The sequence below is a fragment of the Apodemus sylvaticus genome, chromosome 4 (genome assembly GCF_947179515.1).
Source record: "Apodemus sylvaticus chromosome 4, mApoSyl1.1, whole genome shotgun sequence".
Taxonomy (NCBI): Eukaryota; Metazoa; Chordata; class Mammalia; order Rodentia; family Muridae; genus Apodemus; species Apodemus sylvaticus.
Window position 1 is genome coordinate 130,842,942 of NC_067475.1, and position 11,794 is coordinate 130,854,735.

General features: G+C 40.8%; 1 pseudogene; it reads left to right on the forward strand.

Moving 5' to 3' along the window:
• The first annotated feature begins 269 nt into the window (after positions 1-269).
• Positions 270-1,141, forward strand: LOC127683710 (mortality factor 4-like protein 1; annotated as a pseudogene).
• The last annotated feature ends 10,653 nt before the right edge of the window (positions 1,142-11,794 follow it).

The following is an 11,794-nucleotide window of genomic DNA, read 5'->3' on the forward strand; positions in this document are numbered from 1 at the left end:
CTGCCTTCAGTGAAGAGTGTCTTTCAAACATCAGTGGCTGGAAACTCTGGGTGTTCTCAGGCATGTCTTTACAGCAAAACTATCCTGGTGACTTGGGAGATCTGGGTGCTTATCTTGTACTCTGCAGCTGCCAATTTTATGAAAAGAAAGGTGAGTCTAAGAATGCAGTTTTCAGAGACTGGGTGGGGCAAAGAGTATGGCATGGTAGTCGGGAGGGGGAGGGGGAGGAGGAGGGGTGGTGGAAGGAGGAGGTGGCGAGTCACTTATAAATGGCATCCAAGCAGGACATGAAGAATAAATTCCCGGAGGTTGAGAGAGTGCTGTGCTTTCATGGGCCTCTTCTTTATGAAGCAAAGTGTGTAAGGGTCACTGTAAAGGACAATCAAGTGAAGTACTTCATCCACTACAGTGGTTGGAATAAAAATTAGAATGAATGGGTGCCAGAAAGCAGAGTACTCAAATGTGTAGACACCAATTTGCAGAAACATTGAGACTTCAAAGAGCCAATCAGGAACAATATGCAGAGGGAAAGATGAGAGGGGCTGCTCCAGGGAGGATGACATTTGGTCCGCAACAGAAAAATGAAGAGAGCTCAGGTAGATCCTACCATTGAAAATGAAGAAACATCCATGAACAGAGTTGAAGTTAAAGTGAAGATTCCTGAAGGGCTGAAACCATGGCTTGTGGATGACTGGGACCTGATCACCAGACAAAAGCAGCTTTTTTATCTTCCTGCCAAGTACAATACGGATTCCATTTTGAGGATTATGTAAATTATAAGAAGTCTTCAGGAAATAAGATAATAAGGAGTATGCTGTTACAGCAGGGATAAAGAAGAATTTCAATTTAATGTTGGGCATTCTACACACTTGAGAGACAACAGGATGCTGAAATTCTCACTGATCACCCAAATGTACCCATGTCCCAGGTGTATGGAGTGCCACATTTACTGAGATTATTTGTGCGAATTGGAGCCATGTTGGCCATTACACCTCTAGATGAGAAAAGCCTTGCTTTGTTACTGAGGTGTCCTCTACCCTGTGTCCTCTGTGTGTGTTCAGTGGCACCCTACCATGTTAGGAAAAGAGTCCTGGATGTGAGTCTGATTGCCTCCTGCTCTTGGACAGTTATAAAGCTGTGAGGAATTGTGTGATTTCTTTTGTTTGTACACTGCCTTGCCGAGTATTTGGGTACAGTAGTCCAAATGAACTTGGATGAAATACGGTTTGTTTGTTTGTTTGTTTGTTTGCTTGATATAGGGTTTCTCTGTGGTCCATATTGTTGTGGAACTCAATATGAAACTGAAGCTAACAGTAATCTCACAGCATTTCTTCTGCCGCAGTGTCCTGATTGTTGAGATTATAGGTGTGAGTGATCCTGCACAGATTTGCTGGCTTTTAGACAACAGGAAAACATAAATCTATTTTGGGTGTTGTAATACCTCCACATGGCATCTCTGATACTGAGGTCCTGCTTTGTAAACTGAGGCTTATGGTGGTTTTGTTCCCTCTGACCAATCAGAAGTCACCCCTCTCCTACTTCCAATCATATTGTCAAACAGGTTTGGATTTGATGAAGATTTAGAACTTCTTACTCATCAGAGTAGTTGTTTGGCTGTTATTGGGATTAAAGTAGTTTTATCCTTAGAAACTAAAGGTGACTATTTTCAGAATAGGCAGGATTTTACATTTGGTAACAGCCATATTTAATATGTATATATTTATATTTTAAACACCATTTTAACTTCTTATGACACTTTGGACATCAGAGTTGATATTGGAAAGAAGCAATCATATATTTTTAAAAAAAACAACTCTTGTTGATTCTGAGTTTCATATCATGTACCCCAGTCCCCTTATCTCCCTGTCACCTCATATCTGCCCCTTGCCCTTGCAACCTCCCCCTCAAAAAAAAACACACACAAAAACAAACAAACAAGCATAGAAAACATCTAATTGTGGAAGCTGTAGGGTGCCAGAGTGTGTACCACACTATATCTCTCTGTCCACACATCTTCACCTGAAAATATTTATTGCAATGAGTCCTTGGTCTGGTTTGAAGTCTCTGGCTTTTGTGACACCATTAGTATTGGATCCTCACTGGGCCTCCTCCCAGATATCCTATTGTTGCACTGTGTCATGAAGATCCTGCAGCATTGGCTCAGCAGAACTGGCCCTTTCATGAGTCCCAACTATTTGCAGATTATACAGATTTTGGGTAGGCTAACTCAAAGCCCTGGATATGGGCCTGGTTGGTAGCCGAGCTGGTCAGTTCACTGGCACTCCATTATCTGCATCACTAGGATGAGCCCTTGAGCCCTGCCTAGGCTAGCTTACCCCTCATTGCCATTCGCAGTAGACAGGGTCAGCTCTACTGCTCTCATATCCTTGGGTCTTGCTCACCCACAGGCCAAGCTTCCAGAACCAGCTCCACTGTGCTGCCCAGTCAAGCCATGGGGTCCATTGTCCCAGATGCTGCAGCCATCCAGGGGCTGGGCTACGTCTTCCTCTCTCACCCCTCAGGACCTGACCACATGAATTCTCTCTACCAGGGCCAGCTCTACTCTGCTGCCTCAGGTAATGAGGGGAGAACATACACCCATGATACCTCATGGGAAGGGTCAGCCCAGCCCAACAAGCATATATTTTGTGATGGGGTCTTACTTTACAGCAGCCCTGTTACTTGTAGTACAGGATGGCCTTAGACTCACAGAAACCATCCTGAGTCTGTGACAGTGACCTGATCGAGTTCCTAGGTGACAGGCTTGAGCCAACACTCTGACTCTAATATTTACACTGTGTATACAGTTGAGGGTGTCTAACCTTTGAGCAGTGCATCACTGTAACCTTGTCACTCACAAAGTTCATGTTCAAGAACCACATAATTAAATTACAAGAAAAGTCATTGAAAAAAATCTCATAATATTTTAAATAGGTTTACAGTTTGGGTTGGATGAACTCACAGTCTATGGGCTGATGCTTGGTTATGCCTGTCCCAGGCTCTTTTTCAAGCAATAATGTGTTAGTCATTCCAGCTGCCACAGAAGTAAACTATTATGCTCACATTTCCATTTTCATAAGGAAATAACTTAGGGCCCTGAGATTGGGGAGAGTTGTTGATAGAAATATCAGAGTTAAACATACAAGGTCTGGATTCTGTTCACAGCCTTTTAACATCTACATTATGTATCAATGCTACCTTATTTCTCTAATATTATACTTACTTAAATCATTTGAGTCCATTTCTTTTTGTATAAACGTGTATGTGCATGTTGGTTGGAGCCATGGGTTGATGTTAGGTGTCTTTCTATGTTGTCCTCTACTTCATTTTGTTTGCCACTGTTTCTGACTAGACTGGTTGGCCATCAAGATCAGGAACTGATCTCCAGGTGTCTGCACTGAGATATCTGATATGTGTCACCAGGCCAGCTTTTTACGTGGGTGCTGGGATCAAACTTAGGTCTTTGTGCTTTTGTAACAAGCACTTCTCTGCCTATTCACAGGTTGAAAATACATTTTAATTTTAAACTCAGTTGATGCTAACTGCATAGTCAGTTGTTTTGAGCATGGTAAAAGGCACACATACCCTTCCTCTTTTCATTTCAAAGCTTACAACTTTGCTTATAAATGAAAAATAAAATTGACATTAGATAGATTATACAATTTTTGTTATAGTCTTTCAAATATACAAATATATCCTGGCCTTGAAGATTGTGTAGTGTTGCATTTAGAACAGTGGTTCTCAACTTTCCTAATGCTGTGACCCCTTTAATATAGTTTTCCATGCTGTAGTAACCCTCAACCATAAAATTATTTTTATTCTTCTTTATAACTGTAATTTTGCTACTGTTATGAGTAATAATGTAAATATCTGTATTTTCCAATGGTCTTAGGAAACTCTGTAAAAGGGTCATTTGATCAACAAGGAGGTTGTGACTCACAGGTTGAGAACCACTGACATAGAATAAAATATTACAGATGAAGTTAACTATAAAAATTCTTTGCAGGGTTGGTAGCATAGGTCAGTAGTTTAGAGTTTCTTAGAAGGCACAAGAGGTTGGGTCTGAGCTCAGCCCCACCCCCATATACAATTTATTTTGATGGTTTTTATATGGTATTCTGTGTTAGCCTTCTAATCATATTGAAAATGGTTGGTTCTGGGTTTTTTTGACATAAAATATTCATCCTAATTTATTTTGATTGTTTTTATATGGTATTCTGTGTTAGTCTTTTAATCATATTGATGATGATTGGTTCTGGATTTTTTTGACATAAAATATTCATCCTTCAATGTATCTGTGATTCTTGTTTTCCTTTACCATGGTCTAAATATGTATGCAGTTTTATATCACTTCTGTATCATAGTAGGCAATGTGAAAGTGTAGAGATTTTTTAATATTTAATTCAAGTAGGTAGACAATTCTAGAAACAAAACCTTAAAATTGTTGTCTTAGGGGTGCAGAGCAATTGTATTTGTGTTCTAGAACAGCGCCCTGGCTCAAGACACAGTAAGCTAAAGCTCCCTCATCCTCCCCATCCTCTTTCTGCTTCTCCTCCTCTTCCTCCCTCTCCTTCTCTTCCTCCTCCACTTCCTCCTCTTCCTCCTCCTTCTTTTAATATTATTTTTAACTTTATGTATATTTCTGTACACTTGAAAGTAGGTATGGCATGTTTGTACAGTGCCCATAGAGGCCAGAAGAGGGCATCATAGTCCCTAGAATTGGAGTTATAGACAGTTGTGAGCTATATGTGGGTGCTGTGAATGAAATCCAGGTCCTTTGCAAGAGCAATTAGTGCTTATAACCACTGAACCATCTCCTTTCTCCTAAAAAAAATATTGAATTGCTATTGCTATTTTTCCAGACCCCTTCACTATAAAACCTTTGAATTGTCATCTCTCCAAAAAAGTCATTTTGGATAATTTAATTAAAGTAGATCTCATCATTGGCAGAGGTCATAGCACATTCAATTAGCTCTTGGCAAGAACGCTCAATAAAACATGTCCCTGAGAGAGTGACTTTGTGGCTTAAAACGGAACAAGAAGTAGGTGATACTAATTCATGGGATGTTTTCCTGGTCAGCATGAAAGTCAATGGAGAAGGAGTCAGTCTGGGATCATGGAATTAAGAGGATCTGTCTTCCCCTCAATGACTGCACCTGCTCAATGAGTCATGTGAGCTACTATTAGTGACTCTATTAACTTCAGTTTTATTTCTTAGTTGCCCTGAGAAGTATTGAAATTCATTGCAACCAGCCAGCCAGCCATTATTTTGTATCTGCTGAGATGTTGGGGATGCAGACTCAGAGGGACCTTTGTCTTCCACAAAGTTAAGTGAACTAGTTATTATAACTGTACTGGCTGGTTTTAGGTGCCAACTTGACACAGGCTAGAGTTATCACAGAGAAAGGAGTTTCAGTTGAGGAAGTGCCTCTATGAGATCCAACTGTGGGGCATTTCTCAATTAGTGATCAAGTGGGGAGGGCCCCTTGTGGGTGGTACCATCTCTGGGCTGGTATTCTTGGGTTCTATAAGAGAGCAGGCTGAGCAAGCCAGGGGAAGCAAGCCAGTAAGTAACATTCCTCATGGCCTCTGCATCAGCTCCTGCTTCCTGACCTGCTTCCTTTAGTTCCAGTCCTGACTTCCTTTAGAGATGAACAGCAGCATGGAAGTGTAAGCTCAATAAACCCTTTCCTCCCCAACTTACTTCTTGGTCATGATATCTGTACAGGAATAGAAACCCTGACTAAGACAATGACCATGAAGTGTTTAGAAGTTTCCTGACAGTTACTAGATAAACTAACACCTGATTTTGTTTTTGTATCATCCCTGTAGTGAGGGTGACATTAGTTCTGTTTTGTGGATGAAACATCTGAGGCTAGATGTATTTAACCCAAGTTTGCACGGCTAGATTGTCAAGCTGTCATGCCAACACTTTGTGGCTGTATGCCCAGGAAATGTGCCCTGATATACAAGGTCATGTCATTAACTGTCATGGTGGATCTCCTAACAAGAGGCTGAGAATGATAGATTTGCATTTGAAATTGGCACTGCACAATATCAAGTTAAATGGTGAACTTTATGATAGTAACTTGAGAGTGTAAATTTTCATGACATTAAGTATCAAGTAAAGAGGACAGTATAGGCTGAAGGAGAAATTAAAGAAGAAAATGTAAGAGCTTTATAGTTTAGTAGTGAATTTATAAGGGCTCTCTAGGGAAATAAAACTTATAGAATGGATAGGTATGTTAAAATGGGGTATATTATCCCAGAAGGGGAAGGTGTGGGCACCAGAGTGACTGCATCATGCTAATGGTGTGGTAGCCCCATCAAGAGCTCCATACAACAAAACCTATGGCATTTTAACTTTAAATGTTGCAGCTTACTCAGTAGACATTAATGAAGATACTGCTGTCTGATGATAACTTAGGAATTGTCTTGTTTTGCTTTTAATAAGAGATTTGGCCTGGAGATATGGTGCAGAGCGTTTGTGTCTCTTGAGCAGGACCTGAACTGCATTCACAGCACCACTTTGGGCAGCTCACCACTTTCTGTAAATCCAGTTCCAGGGGACATAATGCCTTCTTCCGACCTCCATGGACACCTACACTCAAATGTGCACACACACACACACACACACACACACACATGTACACACAATTTAAAAAATGGGAGCTGGAGAGATGGTTCAGTCATTACAAGTGTTTACTGCTTTTTCAGGGACCTGGGTTTTTATGGAGGAATGGATACAGAAAATGTGGTATATATACACAATGGAGTACTATTCAGCCATTAAAAACAATGAATTCATGAAATTCTTAGACAAAGGCATGGAACTGGAGAATATCATCCTGAGTGAGGTAACCCAATCACAAAAGAACACTCATGGTATGCACTCACGGGATAAGTGGGTATTAGCCTAGAAGCTTGGAATACCCAAGATACAATTTACAATCAAATGATGCCCAAGAAGGAGGAAGAACAAAGTATGGATACTCTAGTCCTTCTTAGAAGGAGGAACAAAATACCCACAGAAGGAGATACAGAGACAAGGTGTAGAGCAGAGTCTGAAAGAAAGACCATCCAGATACTACCTCACCTAGGAATCCATCCCATGTACAATTACAAAACACAGACACTATTGTGGATGCCCACAAGTGCTTGCTAACAGGAGCCGGATATAGCTGTCACCTGGGAGGATCTGCTAGTGCCTGACAAATCTCTCAGCTAGCCATTAAACTGAGCACAGGGTCCCCAATGGATGAGATAGAGACAGGACCAAAGGAGCTGAAGGGGTTTGCAGCACCATAGGAGGAACAACGATATGAGTTACCAAGTACTCCCAGAGCTCCCAGGGACAAAACCATCAACCAAAGAGTACACATGGTGTTACCCATGGCCCCAGAAACATAGGTAGCAGAGGATGGCCTTGTTGGGCACCAAATCGGGGAGAGGCCCTTGGTCCTGGAAAGACTTGATGCCATAGTATAGAGGAATACCAGGACAGGGAAGTGGGGGAGGGTTGATTGAGGAAGGAGAGATGGCTTATGGGATTTTCAAGGGGGGGTGGACCAGGAAAGGGGACTACATTTGAAGTGTAAATAAAGATTCTAGCTATTTAAAAAAAAAAAACAAAAACAAGTGAGGGACAGCCAGATGACTCAATCTCAAACACTTTTTTTTTTTAAATTTCTGAGGAAAGGAGGGAACCAGGGCTGAGGTTCTGTCCTTGCTGAGCTGCCTTTGTGAAAGAGTAACCTTGATCTGACATGAAGCGGGATCACATTAACCCCTGTTTTTCAGCTTTTAACTAAACATCTTTCGCATTTTGGTTTTGTTCCTTTGATTACTGTTACATTGTAGACTGTCTACAGTACTGGGGTACTTGGTAAGGAGGTAAAACAGGAAAGCTATTGGTTAGAAGAGCTATTTGTATAAAATATACATAGAGAGACATGTTAAGTTCAGGTTTTGTCTGAAGCCACAGAAAATCTGCCTGTCTATACTCTTATTTTAATAAAGGAGAAATTCCAGTATTATCTAGAGATGTTTTCTTTACACAGGCCATAAATGTGGTTTTTATTACTACGAGCAAGGATTTTTGTTACTCTTTGAACATCAGGATGAAGAACCATTGAATAGGACATTCTGGAAAAGATGTAGAGAAAAACCAAAACCTTGTTATAGTGGTATGTGCAAAGGACCCTGAAAATGACCCCAATAGAGAGTCACTGGATATTACCTAGTCAGAAGACATGATAAGTGGTGAACAGTTTGTATCCTGCAAAAGTTGTATTTAATGAAAAATGTATTAGCATCGTTTGCTGTTTTATAATCACTAGTGAGACTTAGGGCTAATGAACATCTGCCCCCTTTCCTTAAAAAAGAACAAAGTTAAAGACTAGAAAAAGACTTTTCTACTATTTAAACAAAATTAATGATTATATTTATGTGCTTTTATTTTATGTGTATGTGCCTGTATGAGCTTATACATACCACATGTGTGAAGATGACTGCAGAGGTCAGAATAGGGGTCAGAATAGAGGTCATGGTACTGGAGTCACAGGCAATTGTAAGCTACTGGATTTGGGTGCTGGTAACTGAACCCAGGTCTTCTGCAAGAGCAACAAGCACTTGTAACGACAGGGCCGTTTGTCCAACCCTGTACTTTCTGGTTTTATTTATTAGGAGGCTATGAAATGATTAGATTTAATAATATAAAATTACTGCAATATATACTTATCTGGATAATTTCTTGTATTAGAAAACTTGGTAATTATGATTCAGGCTTCTTGTCTTTAAAATTAAGATATGATTTACAAATAGCAAAATTCACCTTTTTTAGTGAATATTTTATTTGAGTTTTGGTAAATGTACTGTCATGTATCCATCACTAAAGCAAGAACATTAAATAATTGTATTCATATTCTGAAAACCTGTCTTGATCTTCATATCCTCATGCCCCGACATCCACTGTCTGGTTTTAGCTTGCTGTAGCTTCCTGCCATTGTTAGTCCATGCTAGCATACTTGTGAGTCTGCACTTGGAGCATACCCAAAGCATTCTGTGTGTCTGTAGTCCATTTCCTCTCAGCCGAGCACAGTTGGGTTACAGGGTTTGCCACTGTAGATCTGTGCATCCAGTGACAGGGTTTGTCAGACAGAGATGCCTGGAATGCTCAGGTACAGAATTTTGCATGGCATCAATGCCCTTTTTCTTGCTTGTCCTCACACAGCAATGACCACAAACACAGATAGCAATGCAGACAACATAAAGCCATGGGGGAAAGTGTTAGGGAAATCATTGTGACCACACAGATAACATCTAAGCGCCTTGGAAGATCCTGGAAGTCCTTAAATTGTGCCATCAGACTGGTGATCTATAGCACCTAGATTTCAGCCTCCTTGCAGGAAGTACATGGATTATACAGGGCTTACAAATGTCCATCTGTGTGGATGTATAAACCCTACATGAATACTAACTGATGAAATTGTACAAGGATTGATACTTTATTATTATATTATAGAGATTTACTAAGTTTTAGTTTAAAAGATTTATGAAGGGCTCTTTTTAAGGAAGTGTGAGGATCACACTGCGATTCTGGTGAACTGAAGCTAAGTGCCAATCTTACTCTTGACCTTCATATGCAAATGGTTTGCTCTGAAGAAGGCTACAAGCCAAATTCTGTGCCCTTCAAATTAAGGAAAGGACCTTTGGGTGGTGACGTATGCCTGTAATCCCATCACGGAGAAGACAGAGGCAGCTGCATCTCTGTGAATTTGAGGTCAGTCTGATCTACATAGGGAGTTCCAGGGTGTCAGGCTCTACAGAGTGACACTGCAGTGTTAAATGACACAGGACACCACGGCCTATCCCTCTGCTCTGCATATGTTATGATGGGGCACTCTCAGAGTGCACACTGGAGGAAGCATTGGTTGATGAGAGGCTTGAGCACAGGTGGGACCAAGCAGTGCTTTTAAACAGAAAAAGAAACTATCAGCTTGACAAATATATACTATGGGCTGACTCTTCTGGGTGCAATTAGGAGGGAATCTTAGGAATTTTCAGTGTCAGGGAAGCTGGGGAGGGTGCAAAGTGAGGCGAACACACAGAATCCTCTGGAGCCTCCCTGTACTTCCTGCCTCCTGCTCTTTGTGAGGAAAAGACTGGCGTCTGCAGATGCTTCCTTATATGTCAAAAGGACACTTTCCTGGATTTCTTTGATTGAGAAAGGCCTGGGACTTTCATCAGTTGATACTTAGTGTGCTCACAAAGCCCAGCTATTGATTCCCTTACCTTGCTGGTCTGCACGTTCTGAAAAGGCATTTTCTGTAAATTCGAGCAGTAGCTGCTAGCACACCCCTCTTTAAGGGCCTGGCTGTCATGCAAGAGGAAGGCCGATTCTCAATGGAAAGTCTGACCTTTACATTTCTGGATAATGTAGGGGCAGATTGCCAGTTAAAGATTTTTTTCCCTTTCCTGCAATGGAGCTGATATTTAGAACTGAAAATTCCAAGCAATTACATCACGCTTGGACAAGCGGTTATCAAAAATATCTAACGATTGTTGTTGATGGCATGGGGCAATGCGCTTGATACCTGCTATGAGGCTAGCACACAAAATCTGCTTGCTAGTATAGGAACACAAATAGCAATTAAAGCACTGAGGTGTGTGTGTGTGTGTGTGTGTGTGTATGTGTGTACAGACACTGGTCCTGAAGAAGAGAGCACCATCAGCGTCTATACAAGAAACAGACCATTAGGAAAGTGCCATAGTATCCCACAGCTCCACCTTGGAAAGCGTCAGAGTTGGGCAGAGTCCCTCAAGCAGGAATCACAGATGCATCAGGCATTAGCATCTGAATCGAGGATTCTTTTTGAGTGTACAGCTGTGTACAGTTGTGATGTATTCAATCAGAAACCAGACACTGGCTGCCCACTTGGTGCCAAAACAGCTAGAGATTCTGCCGCCTCCCACAGATCCAGTGTTCCCTCCAACAGACATTCAGCACCAGGGATGTTAGGAGATAATGTTGCCTCCAGGTGGCCTGGGAAGCCCAATTACTCATCTATGTCTGAAGTCAAGTATCCGACTTCACTTTGAAACCTGCACTGGCCTCAGGAGAAAACAGTCTACCACAGCAGGATGACACTGCATCGAGTTTTAATGTGGCGGGTTCTATTTTCACCTCAGACATTTATTGCCAGTTCCCCACACTCCTTCCGGCAATGTTGGAATGTTCCCTGGCTACTCTAGGGATAATGGAACTTCAAACCCCTCTGCACTCATTGTCAGAATCACAATTGAAAATCAATGCAAGAGCACTTTGTATATATTTGAACACACTACAGAGGCAGAAGAACAGACGGTACAATGTGTTACAGGAATATGACTTGACTTAGTGGGGTATTGCCACACAGATGCAATTTAGAGATCCTTATAAAGATTCGTATGTTAAATAGTTAGTGCTTACTTGGTTTGATAAACTTAAGAGTATATCAACTTTGCTGTCATATGTATACCCAGCTAATGATGATAAGAAATGAAAAATAATATTGCATGGCACCAAGTATTTGTAAGTGTCATTTGTGGTATAGCAGCTTAGAATATTCAAATTCACCTGCAATTAGGGAAGAATAGGCATTCTATTCTTTTATTGTTTACTTTGTTAACATTTTTAAAAAGTAGAAAAGAAACTATGTTTATGTTTTGTTGCTTTGTTTCTCTATTTTGTTATCTTTCTTCCTTTTGCTTTATTTATTTATTTATTTATTTATTTATTTATTTATTTATTTAT